At 40.7% G+C, this 18,334-nt stretch overlaps 1 pseudogene; it reads left to right on the forward strand.

Moving 5' to 3' along the window:
• The first annotated feature begins 1,476 nt into the window (after positions 1-1,476).
• On the forward strand, positions 1,477-2,319 carry LOC127677833 (rRNA methyltransferase 2, mitochondrial-like; annotated as a pseudogene).
• The last annotated feature ends 16,015 nt before the right edge of the window (positions 2,320-18,334 follow it).

Genomic DNA, 18,334 nt, shown 5'->3' on the forward strand with positions numbered 1-18,334 from the left:
GTGGGACTCTGAACTCTTAACAGTTTCCCTCTCATTTGTTAACATTGACATGAAGGCTGTTAAGTCTGAAGAGCATTCATCTCCTAAGGTTGATCATGAGTTTTGAAAAAACAATGCAGTGTGCCTAAGTGTCTTCTTCCTTAGTGGTCAATACGGATAGCTCCATTTGACTTTAATTTCTATATTTGTATAGTTCCACTTATTGGCAGACTTTCACATAAAAACACCACTAGACCTTAACCAAATTGACTTAAACTATGATGAGTTATTTGAAAAATTAGCTTGGGTTATTACATCTCAGTAGACGTTTGAAGGAGATGACCCTGAAATGTCACCCTTATCCACGGTGCTAATGAGGAGAGTTAGCACTATGTTCTACATTTGTTTATTTTCCTCCTTAGTTTATATGACAGGGCATGTGAACTACAGCACATGCGTGCATATACACACAGACACACCACACACACACACACACACACACACACACGCACACACACACACACACACAGAAAGAGAGAGGGAGAGAGAAGGAGGAGGGGAGGAGACCACAGGTAAAATGGTGTGAGAAGAGAAAAGCGGAGTGGTGTGGAGTGAACATCAGTCCACCTGTAAACCACTGGACCTGGGCCAGCCCAAGAAGTGTTTGTTTGTTTGTTTGTTTTAAAGATTATTTTATTTATATATTTGAATGTTTTGCCTACCTGTATGTCTGCGCATCATATGCATGTGTGGACTCCATGGAGGTCTGTAGAAGTATTTGTTTGTCTGTGGAATTTCGAGATCCAGGAATTGCCTCACAAGTCACATGAACTCCTATCTCAGTCAGAAATAGTTTATCAAGCACATGCCCAGTAGTGACCAACCAGGGCCACAGTCCAGATCTGAGAACTGAACTGTGATCCCAAGTTATGATTCTACAGGGTTTTAAGCCTAAAATCCACAAATATGTGTGCCAAGTTATTCTACCAATCAGGATTTAGGGATGGGGATTTCCTTAGGAAGATGTCTTTGTTGTACGTTTATCCTGTTCTCATTGGTTGGGGTATCTATCCAACTGTGTCAGGGCACTTGCATTACCCAATATCTGTGTGTTACCTTGCCAGTGAGGACGTACATGTCTCTGTCTATCAAGTAGGATGTCAGTTCCTAAGGAGGTCTTGGGAACTTAAACTTTACTAGACCACTATTTGAAATGGAAATTTTATTCCAAATAGTTTCTCATATTGGTGCAGGGGTCTCTTTTTTATGTTGGTGTCCATCTTAGGGGCAGCTTATACCATAAAAGCTTATATACAGGTGCAGGAAGTGCTATTGGGGGGTTGGTTCAGATCCAAGCTTATTCTGAGTAACTAAACAAAACGATTTTACTGACTTCTATTGCAATTGGTTTCCAAGGGCACAAAACATAAAAAACTATGTAATCAACTTGACAAATTTTTTTTGTAAAGTTTTCTGGTGACCCACCAGCAAGCAGCCATGGGCTGGTATCCGAAGCTGGTAAGCGTTCCCCTTAAGGTTTGGAGGTTACACACAGCAGTGTGTCACTACAAGGGCAGGGCAGGCTCCAAGCACTTGTGGCTGATGTGGCATCTAAAGGACCCGTTCGTGAAGGCCGCAAAGGTGGAGAGTTATTACTGTCACAGTGCCTTTGAGCTCCTGGAGATGAATGAGAAGCATTATATCCTGAGGCCTGGTCTCCAGGTGCTGGGCAGCTCCAGGAGCCTGGATTCAGGTGGCAGTGCAGAGCGTCAATGCCACAGGCACAGATCCCAGCTCTCCCGTGGGCTTCGTGCTTGGGGTCGATCTTCCTCACATATTCCCTTCGGCCGGAGCAACTTTTCTCTGCCCTGCTGATGTGACTGACCCCAGAACTTTCCAGAGAACTTTAGAACTGCTTCCCAGAAGGAGAACGGATGTGATTCTGAGTGATCCGGCGGCACCTAATGCCCTTGGGATCCGAGACCTCCTTCACGACAGGCTCATAAGCTCGTGCCTTACCCGTGTGGACATGGCTGTGGACATCCTGCATCCGGGGGTGGGGGCAACACTTCTGTGTAAAACCTGGACCGGAAGTAAAAGCCGCCTGCTGCAGAAGAGACTGACCCAGGAATTCCAGAGCACAAGGGTCTTGAAACCCGAGGCCCGCAGGAGTCTTCAGAGGTGTACCTGTTACCCACACAGTACAGGTACCCACACAGGGAGGGCTCCATGAAGCAGGGAGTCTGCCCTGCCCTTCCTTCCGGGGGTGCTTCCGGAGCATGGATCCAAGCTGTGTCCTGGCTGCGAACAGCAACACCCCGAGGCATCTCTGGGGTTTAAGAGATAAAAAAAATATATTCAAGGGCTGTGAAAAAGTGCTAAGAATGGGCAGCACCATGGCTCAGTGAGTAAAGGGGGCTTGCTGGTAAGCCGGATGCCCTGAGTGCTGTCTCCAGAACCCCTATAGCTGAGGGTGGGGGGGAGACAGAGAGAGAGAGAGAGAGAGAGAGAGAGAGAGAGAGAGAGAGAGAGAGAGAGAGAGCCAATCCCTGGAAGTTGGCCCTGATCCCCCAGGTCCACGCACACACTTACTGCACACAATATGAACAAAAATACTGGCACTGTTAGTTTTTGGCAATTTGACACAAACCTATGTCTGGGAAGAAAGAATCCGACTGAGGATTTGCTTCCATCTGGTCAGCCTATGGGCAAGTGAGTGAGACATTGTCTTGATGAGTGACTGATATTATGGGGGAGGCACCCCTGTGGAGGGGCTGCTAGCCCTAAGTATGTAGGTCTGAGCTGTATGAGAAAGTGGGAGCAAGACTGAGAAACAAGCCAGTTAGCAGTACCCGTCCCTCTCTCCTCCCCCCATCCTCTCATGCACCCCCCTGCCGTCCTCCTCTTCCCCCCAACCCCATTCCCCCTCCCGCCCCTGCTTGAGTTACTGCCTTGATGGACTATAGTTGGGACAAGTGAGCCAAAGAAACCCTTTTTAAAGTGCTGGAAACAAAACAGTCTTTTCTATTTTTTTAAAAAAAATACGTTTCCTAGTAACCACAGAAACATAAGAGAAAGTTTCCTTACAGTGGCAGGCTAGCCAGGTAACTGTGGCCTGGCCTTAACATTTTACCTAGGCCTTAACACAACTCAGTTACATACAGGTGGTTGTTTGCCACCATGAGGATGCTGGGAACTAAACGAGGGTCCTCTGCAAGAACACCCAGTGATCTTAACTGCTGAGCCATCTCTTCCACCCCAGGAGAGTTTGCTTGTTTATATTTTATTATAAATATTTTCATTATTTAGTTGTATACACTCCACATTTTATTCCCCACCCCGCCAACCCCTGTCTACCCTCCGACTTTTCCACATCCCATACCTTCTCCCCTCCACTGTCTCCACGTAGATGTCTCTATCCCCCACCCCACCTGACCTGTAAACTCCCTGGGGCCTCCAGTCTCTGGAGGGTTAGGTGCATCGTCTCTGAATGAACACAGGCCTGGCATCATAGACCATGATGCCTCTTGGGCATCATATCAGCTGGTGTATGCTGCCTGTTTGGTGGTCCAGTGTTTGAGATATCCTGGGGGGTGTGGGGGTCCAGATTAATTGAGACTCATGGTCCTCCTACGGGGTTGCCCTCAGCTTCATTTAGCCTTCCCTAATTCAACAGCAGGGGTGCAAATATCTGCATCTGATTCTTTCAGCTGCTTGTTGAGTTGTCGGGAATACTGTCATGCTAGTAGGTCCCTGTTTGTGAGTGCTCCATAGCCTCAGTAATAGTGTCAGGCCTTGGGACCTCCCAGGAGAGGGTTTTTTTTTTTTTTAAAACTAAAAGGAGACTCAATTCTCTTATAATGAAAACTTTGTTAGCATTGTTAGCAAATTTAAAGATGAAGACAGAATAACCAATTTGTAATTCCCATAACTATTCCTCCTTGCTTTGCAGGTAACATGAAGCAACTTTTATCTTAAATTTGCTGAGTGCAAGAAAAATGAAAAGTATTCCCTAAAAAATATTGTCTCCATGTGATCACCCTAAAAGAAAGTAAAAAACTATACACAAGAGCTACAAACCCAACCAGCAACTAGGACTTGAAGGGCAGTCTTAGAGTTGAAGTTATATCTGAAATAAAAAAGAAAAATTACAGACAACCTTAACCATTTTACAATGAATTTTATTTTATATTTTTTAGTGGGTGTGTGTAGCCATTTCCAGTCCCTCAAAGAATAAAACGATTGGATTCTGGAAAGTTCTGACTGCTGATTCTTGAGCAGGATGCTTTTACTTGCTGTTACAGAAATCTAAAAATTAATATACTCCACTGTTTGGCAGGGCTTAGAAATACTAATGGCTGTAGACTGAGAAGACATGATGAGCTTGAAATCTAGAGGCGACACTCGGGGTGCTGTGATATTTAAGCAGATGGTGTACTTGCTGGTACTGAAATGCAGGGCTGGGGGTGGATGTGGGCTTCTCTTTCCTGATCATCACAGAGTGGAAGATTTGATGTCTGTTGTTGAGATATCTATTGTCTTCAAGACAGGATATATATGTAATCATCTTGTCCCTAAGGTTTAGTGAATTTCCTTGCAGATGACAGGGCAGGTTTTGTTTCTTGGGATAACGTGTGAACACATTTGCATTTTGATGATCTGATTTGGGTTTTGACTTTCTTAATTTACTGTGTTTACTATTTTGCATTTTCCCAGAGCCATGGTCCTACCTTTTTGAGCACTGAGGGACAATCTGTATACCCAGGAGGAGGATGGGGCAATAGAACACTAACAGTGAAAGTATCAAGATAATGAAAGAGAAAGCCCTTACAGCATGACAACTACACTTAACATAATTGTCTTGTATTTGAGGCTTTTAAAAAAAAATAAGATTTCACTTGCTTTTGTTACAAAAGTGAATGTATATGTTGATGTATATATTGATTTGCTTCACTTTTCTACCAGTATGCATTCTATAAGGTCACATTAGATGCCTCTAAAGCATATAATAAAGCTTACTTTTAAAAAGACAAATATGGTGCTTTTATATTCTGTGTAAACTGACCTGGAGAAGCATTGGATCCAGAAGCCAGCTGGGATCCAGGTGTGTGCTCCTTTTATATTCTTAAGAATTTCAGAGGCTTCAGAATTCATCAGAAGGCTATAGCAACTAATATCAGATTTCTGGACTTGATAACATTTCTTCTAGTTATTTATTATTGAATCTGTCAGGAATTGTTGGAAATATATTGAATTTTTTTTCTTTACCTGGGGAGAGAGATTGTATCATTCTGGTACATTTCACTTGAGTGACATTCCATGTCACAACTAAAAATTGAATGTATGGACAAAAATTTTGTATTCTTATTGCTATTGTGAAATAAGTCTTACTAGTTGAAAAATCTTTTAGGAACTCTCTGAGGAATTAAAGAGTAGAGTCCTTTTAAAGTGACATTGTTTATCTCCCTCTATGCTCTTTGTTTTCCCACCAAGTAAAAATAGATGAGAGAAGAAGGAGTCGAAAGTTAGTCATGTGAGGAAGGGATAATGTATTAATTTGAAGAGATGAATTTATTGATTGACATGGGGAGATAAAACTGGAATTTTTTTATTAGCCATGGAATGGGTACAGAAATTGTTTATTCTGGAATATTCTTACAGATGTATAGCTAAAGTCATGCTTATGGACCCATCTCTTATTAATAGATGGCAATAAACCTTGATATGATCGACTTTATGTGAAATATTTTTATCATTCTCAAGCAACTCATAGGATATCAAATGTGTCATTTTCTCAGGCGTTGTAAGTATAGATAATACAGAGATTTCCTCCGCTAGCTGGTACCCTCTTAGAAGTCTGGCTGGGGAAAGGCAGGGCAGAGTTAAATGACTGAAATCCAGGAGATGAAACAATACATAGAGTAACCCATCTTTGGAGCTGATGCTTGAACTTCTGAGGGGAGAGCCTCACAGTTCTTGGATCTTGGAACAGAAATCCATAGTGAGGTATGTTGGTCCTGTGCCTAACAAGATTAGTGCTTACACGTTGCTGCAGAGCATCTGGCTGATAGTTCTGAAGGGGTCCAATGCAGAGAGAGCTGAGAGAGTCTGGAAGTAAGTAGGATGAGCACTGATGTTGTCCTCCATAACTAGCAAAAACATGCTGAAACTATCCACTGACCACTGCCACCAGGCAGTATTCCATTGATAAAGCTTAACTGGAATCCAGCAAAGAAGGGAATCTGGGACACGGATACTGGCCCCCAGAGCTTCAGAGTTAGCATCTTAGAGCAGAATACAGGGTTGGCACCAAGAGACAGCCATCCACAGAGCTTTAATCCTACCCAGTCTTCAAGAAGATTGTAAGCCAAATTGTCTACAATCAGAGCTTGGAGTGGAAGGGTGAAGATTCTTTGCAGGGACAGTTCACTTTTATTATTTCAATCTCTTTCCAAACAAATAAACATTCTGGTTTTAATTTCTTCTACTCAAAAGAAGCATTGAAGATACACATGATATGCCAACTGGTCAATAGCACTTTACTGAATGAATCAATTAGGGAAGAAAGAGTTCATAGATAATACATAGTATATACTATTGAAGGAATTCCAGCTGTGTTTCTTTTTCGAATTTGAAGCAATAGTTTAAGAATGGAAGAGAGTTTGTCTTAGTCAGGGTTTCTATTGTTACAATGAAACTCCATGACCAAAAGGCAAGTTGGGAAGGAAAGGCTTACATTTCCATATTGCTGTTCACTATGGAAGGAAGTCAGGGCAGGAACTCAAAATGGGTAGAAACCCGGAGGCAGGAGCTGATGCAGAGGCCATGGAAACATGCTGCTTACTGGCTGGCTTCCCAAGGCTTGCTCAGTCTGCTCTCTTACAGAACCCAAGACCATCTGCCTATGGATGGTACCACCCAAAATGGCCTGAGCCCTCCCCCATCAATCACTAATTAAGAAAATTTCCTGCAGCCTGATCTTATGGAGGTATTTTCTCAACTGAGGTTTTCTCTTTTTAGATAACTCAAGTTTGTGTTTAGTTGGCATACAACTACCCACATTGGAGATCATGGGTTAAATGCCTACTTTAGTACCTCATTCGTATGTTGAAATGATATATCCCATGAAGATTTTTGTTTGAAGATGGGGTCTTTTTAAAACAAATCAGTGTTATTAAATGAGGCCAGGAAAGTGTGGACTTATCCAACAGAGGCAGTTATAACCCCTTAGAAGGAATTCCAGAGTAGTTTTGTGAAGACGCTAAGAAGATAAATAGCCCTCGACAAGAAACCACATGACTACAACCCCTATCTTTTACTTACAAACTGTAGAACTGTTAAAAAGTCAACCAGTCTTTGCTAGTTGTTTTGTTTAGTTTGTGTTGGGGAGGGTACATCTGGTCTACCTAGTTGTCTCAGTAGGTAAAGGCAACTATTGCCTAGCCTGGTAACCTGATTTCAATCTTTAAGGACTCCCGTGTTATAAGGAAAGAAGCTACTCTGCCCTGTAATACACCTCTGATGTATCTGTGCACACCAGGGCATGTGGCCTGCACTAACACATAAAGAGGCAAAGTTGTGTTTCAAACAAAGAACGAAGGAGAGATATGGACTTACTATGAAAATTCAGGAGCACAAAAGAACTAAATCAGGGACTAGACAAGGCTCTCCTCTCTCGCCATATCTTTTCAATATAGTACTTGAAGTTCTAGCTAGAGCAATTAAAAAACATAAGGAGATCAAGGGGATACAAATTAGAAAGGAAGAAGTCAAATTATCACTATTTTCAGATGACATGATAGTCTACTTAAGTGACCGGAAAACCTCCACCAGAGAATTCCTACAGCTGATTAACAACTTCAGCAAAGTGGCTGGTTATAAGATCAACTCAAGCAAATCAGTTGCCTTCCTATACTCAAAGGATAATCAGGATGAGAAAGAAGTTAGGGAAATGACACCCTTTACAATATCCACAAACAATATAAAGTATCTTGGTGTGACTCTAACCAAACAAGTGAAAGATCTATACGACAAGAACTTCAGGTCTCTGAAGAAAGAAATCGAAGAAGACCTCAGAAAAAGGAAAAATCTGCCATGCTCGTGGATTGGCAGGATTAATATAGTTAAAATGCCATCTTGCCAAAAGCAATCTACAGACTCAATGCAATCCCCATCAAAATCCCAACTCAGTTCTTCACAGAGTTAGAAAAAGCAATTCTCAAATTCATCTGGAATAACAAAAAACCCAGGATAGCTAAAACTATTCTCAACAACAAAAGAAATTCTGGGGGAACCAGTATCCCTGACTTCAAGCAATACTACAGAGCAATAGTGTTAAAAACTGCATGGTATTGGTACAGTAACAGACAAGTGGACCAATGGAATAGAATTGAAGATCCAGAAATGAATCCACACACCTATGGTCACTTGATCTTCGACAAAGGAGCCGAAAACATCCAGTGGAAAAAAGATAGCCTTTTCAACAAATGGTGCTGCTTCAATTGGAGGTCAGTATACAGAAGAATGTGAATCGATCCATTCTTATCTCCATGTACTAAACTCCACTCCAAGTGGATCAAGGACCTCCACGTAAAACCAGACACACAGAAACTAATAGAAAAGAAACTGGGGAAACCCTTGAGGACATCAGCACAGGGGAAAAGTTCCTGAACAGAACACCAATAGCTTATGCTCTAAGATCAAGAATTGACAAATGGGACCTCATAAAATTACAAAGTTTCTGTAAGGCAAAGGACACTGTTAAAAGGACAAAACGGCAACCAACAAATTGGTAATGGATATTCACCAACCCTACATCTGATAGAGGGCCAATATCCAATATATACCAAGAACTCAAGAAGTTAGACCCCAGGGAACCAAATAACCCTATTAAAAAATGGGGTACAGATCTAAACAACGAATTTTCACCTGAAGAAATTCGGATGGCTGAGAGGCACCTTAAGAAGTGCTCAACTTCATTAGTCATTAGGAAAATGCAAATCAAAACAACCCTGAGATTTCACCTTACACCAGTCAGAATGGCAAAGGTCAAAAACTCAGGAGACAGCGGGTGTTGGTGAAGATGTGGAGAAAAAGGAACACTCCTTCACTGCTGGTGGGACTGTAAGATTATACAACCACTTTGGAAATCAGTCTGGAGGTTCCTCAGAAAACTGGACATGACACTTCCGGAGGACCCTGCTATACCTCTCCTGGGCATATACCCAAAGGATTCCCTGGCATGCAATAAAGACACATGTTCCCTTATGTTCATAGCAGCCTTATTTATAATAGCCAGAAGCTGGAAAGAACCCAGATGTCCCTCAAAGGAGGAATGGATACAGAACATGTGGTATATTTACACAATGGAATACTACTCAGCTATTAGAAACAATAAATTCACAAAATTTTTAGGCAAATGGTTTGATCTGGAAAATATCATCCTATGTGAGGTAACCCAATCACAAAAGAATACACATGGAATGTAATCTCTGATAAGTGGATATTAATTAGCCCAGAAGCTCTGAATTCCAAAGGCACAAATCGCATAACAAATAACTCCCATGAAGAAGTATGGAGAGGGTCCTGATCCCGGAAAGGATTGATCTAGCGTTGGAGGGGAATATAAGGACAGAGTAAAGGGAGGGAAGTGATTGGAGAATGGGTGGAGAGAAGAAGGTTTATGGGACATATGGGGAGGGGGGGATCTGGGAAAGGGGAAATCATTTGGAATGTAAACAAAGAATATAGAAAATAAAAATATTAAAAATAGAAAATAAAAACTACTTATTAGTATATTCTTTCACTTAGAGTTAGCTTCAGTTAATATCTGGGAGGTATCACTCCTTCATAGAATACCACAACATAAAAACAATTACTTTATGTTTATGGGACCCTGATCATTATTAAATGCATCATTTATATTGTTTTAGAATTGTAAAGTCAGAAGGAGCCTAATTTCAGCTGTAGACATGAACATATGATATGACACAAGGATCAGAACACTGTTGTTTCAACTCCAAATTCAGGGTCCTTCCAACAGGCACCACATAGCCTCTGGCTTAGTCACCCCTTTCTTTTGGTGTTGTAAGAAAATGAAAAGAAATTTAATACACTGCATTAAAAAATAAGAGACACTAAATTTCAATTTTCCTTTTTTCCCAAAACAATTGAGTTTTATGAAGATGGTCAAGTGATTCAATTGACAGCGACTCCAAAGGCAGCCTGTAGTATCCTTGAGTTGGCTAACCAGAAAGAGCTCATTGTGCAGTACCATCTTCTGCCAACAGGAGGCACTATATTATTTGCCAGTTTCAGTAAGAGTTGCCACCAATAATGAAATTACTGTGTGTCAAGTACCACAGGCAGGATGCTTTCCTGTGAGAGTGCATTATGAAGTTAAATGCATTCTGTAACTGTTTGTCAACTAATAATTAATTTAACTGAAGTAGAAGGGTTTTTGTTAAATTGAAAATTGCTTTAGTTGTTCCATTGTTTAGGAAAACCAACTTGAAAACATCTGGATTCTGTTTTCTGGCTCATGGTCCTAGTATATTATGTTGTTTTTTTTCCTCTTGCAGATGAAAAGTGATTTAAATAGGATGAAATATAAATGTGACTATTCATTTTCAGTCTGCACTAAAAGGGAATCTGTGGGAGCTTTTTAAAAGACTGACTTCCTCAGCAACTATGTAAATGTTCCTGTTCACCCTTGTAACACTTTTGATGTTGCATTTTGTGGATAATGGATACTTTGCTCATGAGCATTCAAAACTCACAAACATCATGAGTTAACATGAAAGAACTTCAAACTTGAAATGTATTTCTATTAAGAAAGCATGCTTTTCATAAATGAAGTACAGTGTAGGCTTACTTCACCTAGATTCTATTCAGAAGACTAAGAATTTAAACACTTGGCTCATTCTGTTGTTTTTATTCCGTTTGGAGTGAAAGTCCCTCTGAGTAGTGTAGTCCTGGTGAAGTTTCTCCCCTTTAGTCTATTTTCAAAATCTTAATCAGAAACAAACAATAATTCCTTCTCTACCAGTTACAACACTTGTTCTGTAGTGGTTGCTGAACATCCACCAAGTCAGCTTAATTTTGTGACATACAAAAATGCAACGTTGCTTCCTTGGATACAGTTTCCTGGATGATCAAATGAAAAGATAGATGTAAAGTGCTTAGCATTACTTTTGACCAGAGTAAGAACTTCACTTGTCATCATTGGCTTGTCAGTGAAGCCAGTGAAACCATATTCTTTTCTCTCTCTGTAAAGTACCTTAAATACTCACAGCATGCTAAAAGATAACCAGGAAGATTTGATCACAGAACAACAATGTTAGCATCACCTGGATGATCCCTTGGTGATAGAATGCCAACCCCAGGCTTGATGATTAAGAACTTGTATTTTTTATAGCATTTAGACGATTCATCCACATGCTCATATTTAAGAAGAACTTGGACAAGTACACCTGCCTTAAAAGTATTTACTCTTGAGTCCTTTGACACATTTGCTATTGCAATGACAAAAATCAGTAATGGCCAAAAACTCAGTAACTGCCAAGAGAAGGTAAATGAAATATGTGAAGACATTGTTTCATTTGTAAGGATACTCTTTGGACAATAGAGACGAAGGAACTTCAAACGTTCTGCTGTGTTAAACGTGAGAAGACTGTGAAGATTGGAGTAGTGCCAAAACTCTATAAGGATTTCTAGGCTCTTGCAAATTTTTCTCATCTATGTGTCACCCTTTAGACTGTCCATTAAAGAAATCCAATGTCATTTATGTACTGGTCAGGGCCACCATAGAAAGTGTGTGCTCAGCTTCAGTGGTGGATGGACCAGAAGGACTTTGTAGTTGTTGGCTGTGAGCTAACCATACATCCGGATACCCAATTCATTCTTTTTTTTTTTTTTTTAAATTTTTTTCTATATTCTTTGTTTACATTCCAAATGATTTCCCCTTTCCTGGGTCCCCCCTCCCCATAAGTCCCATAAGCCTTCTTCCCTCTGCTTGTTCCCCAATCTACCTGCTCCCACTTCTCTGTCCTGGTACTCCCCTACATTGATGCATCAAGCCTTTTCAGGACCAGGGCTCTCTCCTTCCTTCTTCTTGGGAATGATTTGATATGTGAGTTGTGTCTTGGGTATTCTGAGCTTCTGGGCTAATATCCACTTATCAGTGACTGCATTCTATGTGTGTTCTTTTGTGAATTGGTTACCTCACTTAGGATGATATTTTCCAGTTCCAACCATTTGCCTAGGAATTTCATGAATTCATTGTTTTAAATTGCTGAGTAGTATTCCATTGTGTAAATATACCACATTTTCTGTATCCATTCTTCCATTGAGGGACATCTAGGTTCTTTCCAGCTCCTGTATATTATAAATAAGGTTGCTAGGAACATAGTAGAACATGTGTCTTTATTGCATGCTGGGGAATCCTCTGGGTATATGCCCAGAAGTGGTGTAGCAGGGTCCTCCAGAAGTGTCATGCCCAGTTTTCTGAGGAAGCACCAGACCGATTTTCAGAGTGGTTGTACTCATTCTTTTTTTTTTTTCCCCGAGACAGGATTTCTCAGTGTAGCCCTGGCTGTCCTGGAACTCACTTTGTAGACCAGGCTGGCCTCGAACTCAGAGATCCACCTGCCTCTGCCTCCCAAGGGCTGTGATTAAAGGTGTGAGCCACCACCATCCTGCAGTTGTACTCATTCTTAAAGGGGAGACAAGGCAATGCTTTCATCTGCTACAATCTCAACCTGCTTCTATTTCTATTTAATCTGTAAGATTGTATACTGTTTATGACAAAAAATAATCTGTATAGCTATAGATATGCACATAGCATAAACAAATTAGCCTTTGGAGTCAGTTTTTCACTTATTTTGTGACCCAAAATGCCTACAAATGTGAAAAATTTTAACATCTTGGGGAAAAAGATAATTTATATATCTTAATGGTGATCTCTGGAACTTGACAAACACCTTTTCAGCAAACCATCTCTATAAACTTAATCATTAACATTTGACCTTAGAGCTTTGAACAGAATCTTAAGTGATCCCGAAGTATTGTAAAGTTTCAAAAATGTAAACACAGATAATCCTATCTTATTCAGGTTGTATGATACTTATCTCCCTCACTAGGAAAGTACCTGAGGGCTGGATAATTTATTTTCTACCATCTCTACTAAGTTTTAAAAGCTAAGAATGGTCAACAGAGAACATTTGTCTGAATTATCTATCTATACCTTAAGCTTTGTCATGTAAAAGCAAGCTGGTGTATTTAGGAGATTTGAAGAAGAAAGTCCACATAAGTCTATCTACATTAGATATGTGATCAGCATGATGCATAGCTGTTAATTGGTGAGGTATGTGTGAGCTAAACTACATTCAAGTCTAGATGCTGTATTGTTTCTCTTATGCCTTATTTCCACTTCAGTAATAACTCTGTAATTCAAATACATACATGTCGTTTAGAATTACAGTACTACAATGCCAAACGATAGTCTTTTCTCTGATGCCACAATGAGTAAGGACAATGTTAGGTTCCTGACATCCCTACACAAACTGCAAACACATGAAGCAAGATCTACACTGGAGGTCCCCAAAACTTATAAACTAATTTTTTCTGACATCCTTCTACTTGAGGGGCTAAAAGAAAATGGAGGTAAAGAGTCTCAGGGAGGTTTCTTGTTTGTTTGCTTGTTTTGATCAGAACTAAGCAGTCCTCTGCTTTCCCTGCTCTTATCAAAGGCAAAATGAGGGAAAGTTCTATCTTCTAATTATAATCCAAAGTGCAAGTGCTCGTTTGGATTAAGGAAGTGGAAAGATAGAGCACCAGTAGAAAAGAATTTGAAATGCCCAATGGGGCTGAAGCAAATGCAGATTCCAGTAGATTTTGCAAAAACAGAGGGAATGGGAGCCAGGGAAGTGCCCCAGGCAAGGTGCCTGTCTCTCTTATTCTTGCCTTCCTGTAGACCAACCTTGGAGTGGTCAGAAATATGAGCTAGGAAAAAATCTTACATTCCATACAGCTCTCCCCTTCCCTCTCCCCTTCCCCCTCTCCCCCTTCCTCCCCCTCTCCCTCTCTGTTTCCCTCCCCTTTTCCCCCTTCCCCTCCCTTTCCCTCTCTCCCTCTCCCTCCCTTTCTCCCTCTCCTCCTCCCCCTCCCTCTCCCTATTTCCCTCTCCCTCCCTCTCTCCCTCCCTCTCTTCCTCTCCCTCCCTCTCTCCCTTTCCATTTCCTTCTCCTCCTTTCCCTCTCCCTCTCTCTCTCTTCCTCACTCTCTCTCTCTCTCTCTCCACCTAGGGCACTACAGAGAGAAGAGGTTTTGGGTTGAGAGAAGAGTTTGTGATTATAATATTATTGTAAACATCTAATTCACAAAGTGATATTATCCTTGTGAATGAGAAGGAATAGTTTCAAGCATTACCCAATGTAGGGAAAAGCCCAGTTTACAAAGTGAATTTAGTGAAAGTAGTTCCATGAAATGAAAGTAATTTTGGTTTCTCTCCTAAAGCACATTCATTTGCACAATGGATTTATTAGAATTGTCCTTCCAAGTGTGACCAGCTGCTGCTTCTCATTGCGTTTGCCAAGTTGCAGATGGAGTGAAAGGCTAGCTTATTGAAAGTTCTGGCTTTGGAATTAGAGACTGGGAAGCAATTCTTAGGGCTCCCCAATGTCTAGTAATTAGCACAGTGCCTTACATCTGAAAATACCACTTGTTCCCAAAACATGTGTTGAATTCAGCATATTTTAGGTCCTTTGTTTTACAAATATAAAGAGCATATTCAGAGAAGTAGTGTAGCTTGATGAAGCAGGAAAAGGCTGAGATTATCAAGCCATGACATTCTTTTTATTTTCTACTTTGGCTTAAGATCTCCCTTTGAACGTAGATGTCACCAGATGTAGAGATTCATGCAATAATCCCTGTAGGTGGGCGAGCAAAAAGCGAGGACTGCTGTGTGAGGTTAGCTTGAGTTAAGTAGCCAGGCTGGCCTGGGCTACAGAGTGAGACTCTGTCTCAAAACAAAACATAAAAAGCAAAACCAGCCAACCAAATCCCCAAATCCTACCTATTAATTCTGTTGTAGCAAGTTAGCTATTAATCTTTGTATGTAACAAAGTTTTATTCTTATGTGAACGGCCACAGATGGTTTGGTGGGGGTTCTGCTACTGGAAAACCGTGTTATTGGGGGCTCTGCCATCCTTGATCACATGCTGTGACTTTTAGAATTTCTGAAGTAGAAAGTCAGGTCAGAAAGCCTCTTAGTACTTTGAGCTGAATGTGACATAAGTCATTTTCCATTCTTAGTCCAGTGACAAAAAATAGTGCAGCTATCCACAGGGATACATTTTCATTTTATCCATGAAAATGTCCGATCTGCCTATGACACAGAGACCTGGATAAGATTGATAATTTCTACCACATGTAGAAATTAAAACTTAAAGAAAAAAAGCTCCGAAGTGGACTATGTCAATTGTAACATTACCCAGGTGTAGGCAGGTGGTCATATCAAATATAGTTTTAGAAACATTTAGTATACCACATATTAAATTCATACCTGGCTAGGGCGAGTCCTGTGAACAGATATTGTAACTACACATTGGAGTCATCTGGTACAGCAATCTTCAGGGCTCTTGGTATGAAAGTTCTGAATGCAGTGCCTTGTCATATTTTAATGTTAGGATGTTCGTAACTACAAACAGGACCCTGTTCCTAAAAACTAGATTCATTCTCAATAAGAAGGTCACACAGACTTTTTTTTTTTTTTTTTTTTTTTTTTTGTAGAGAGGGATGGTTCTTCCATGTAACCTAGAGTGGTCTCAAACTGTCTATGACACTGCTAATGAACAGGTGACCCCTTTGCCTCTATGCTCAAGTGTTGGGATCCTGGCAGTGCACCACCATGCACTACACTGCTGGACTTCAAACCCAGAGTTTTCTGCATGTTGAGGAGACAGTTGATCTATACTCACAGCTCAGATCGCCCATCTTTTGTAAATTATAAGCTCTGGGGTGAACGGATTCATCTGAAGAATTTCAATATGTGGGTTTATTCCCTTTTCTACTAAGAAAGTTTCCCCGTAGAGCAAACTCTTTCTGACATCAATTCCAATGTCTGATTACTATCATTTTTTTTTTATCATGAACAATGTGAATGTTGTTTACCATTGTAAAGAGACAGGATAAGAATTTAGGGGCTGATTGCAAATGTGATTTGAATAACATGGAAATGAGTATGAACTCCTTTTCATCCAGTTTCTAGGAATTATAAACAGCACCTCCCCCCATCCTCATATTCTTTTGGGCATATAAAGGTTTCGGATAAAATAAATAGTGAAAATTTATCAAGGCATTTTTGTCATTTTGTGAAAAGGTATTTGTCATTGTCTGGAAAACAATGAATATTTAGCTGCAGGTAATGTCCTGCTCCCTGTCTCATACTACTGATGCATTCACTTCTTTGCAGGCATATGCATTTATATAACCACTTACTGCACCTGCATGATCTTGGGGATTTATAAGGACAGAATTTCAGATACTAACCTACTTACCCCTTTAGCCAAGGTTATGATCATCCCCCCAGTCCATTACCATTTGATAAGCAACCAAATTGAGATCTATATTTACATGTTTTCCCCTAGCTATTCCAGGTTCAATGATTCAAGGAGAGTCCAGGTATCTGAACATTTAATAAATGCAGTGATTATGTCAGCGCCAGTGACGCTAAGTGACGTCAGAGGGTAAAGAACAGAGGCTACTAGCTAGAGTTTGGGTCTTCATCTGTCACCAACACCAGAGGTGACTTTTGGTTTTTGTAAAATTTCTAGATTTCTAAAGATGTTGATTGGTTTTATCATCATCATCATCATCATCATCATCATCATCAATCACCATCATCATCATCATAATCATCATTATTTACCATATTCATAGTCTATGTTCTCACTACTTTATGGACAAGCAGAGGTTTTCAGATCCTACTTTGCCTCTCTGATTTCTCCATCAGTTTTACAACATACTTAGCGATACTAGACGTAGGTCACTCCCGAGCTTGATTCTATCATTTTTGCCCACGTTGGCTTCTGTTATTAATGCCCAGGTCCTCTTGTTGACCCGGTAAGCCATAGGGTGAGTCTGGGTTACTCTTTCAGAGTTCCTGTATTTGGGTTCTGTATTCTCTGCCTGACTGTGGGTGGCCTTTTCTCACCTACATTCTTGATTTCCTTGGATTTTGTTTTTTTTCTTTTTTAAAAAATAAAAATTGTTTATTTAGTCAGGCTTGCAGCACCACACGAGGAACAACAATATGAACAAATCAGTACCCCCAGAGCTCCCAGGGACTAAACCACCAACCAAAGAGTACACGTGGAGGGACCTATGGTTCCAGCGTCATATGTAGCAGAGGATGGCCTTGTCACACATCAATGAGAGGAGAGCTCTCTTGGTCCTGAGAAGGCTCGATGCCCCAGTGAAGGGGAATGCCAGGACAGGGAAGTGGGAGTGGGTGGGTTGGTGAGCAGGGAAAGTGGGGGATAGGCTGTTTGTGGAAGGGAAACCAGGAAAGGGGATAACATTTGAAATGTAAATAAAAAAATCTAATAAAAAATTGGAAACTCAAGAAACTTTTTTTAAATTGTTTATTTTGGTTTACGATTCCTTGGAGGCACAGTCTACCATGACAGTGAAGATGTGGCATCAGTCAGGGAAGGTACAGTGCAGGACTAGGAGGCTGCCTGGCTGTATGACATGCATACCCAGAAAACACTCGATGAGCAAAAGGCAAAGCCAGGGAAGAAAGCCCTAAGGCGTGCCTTAAGAGTGGCTTCTGCCAGCAAGGCCTCACGCCCTGAAAGTTGCTTAGTTTTCTCAAGCATTGCTAATAGCTGGGGACTGAATTCGAGCCTATGCAAATATTTCACATTCAAATCACAACATTGCTTGCACACTTGCTTTCCATTTAATACTAGTTATTGAAGAAAATCATAGAAACATATTCAGTTTTTAAAAGAATGCATGGAATTATGCTTTCTAGTTATGCCATCAATGTTCTTAAATTTAAATATCGTGAGAATTAATACATGAGTAATGTATTTACAAAACTTTCCCATTCTCTCCCCCCCCACCACTCCTTCCCTGTCCTGTCCACTTCCTCTCAAATTTATCATCTCTTCTTTTTTATTAGTTTCTCTCTCTCTTTTACACACACACACATACACACACACACACACACACACACACATACATACACACACACACACACACACACAAACACAGATATGGGCAAACCATGATGATTAAGGTCAAAGCAGACCCTTTCTGGATAGCTCTTGTGAGCTTGGGAGAAAAATTG

The sequence above is a fragment of the Apodemus sylvaticus genome, chromosome 2 (assembly GCF_947179515.1).
Source record: "Apodemus sylvaticus chromosome 2, mApoSyl1.1, whole genome shotgun sequence".
Taxonomy (NCBI): domain Eukaryota; kingdom Metazoa; phylum Chordata; class Mammalia; order Rodentia; family Muridae; genus Apodemus; species Apodemus sylvaticus.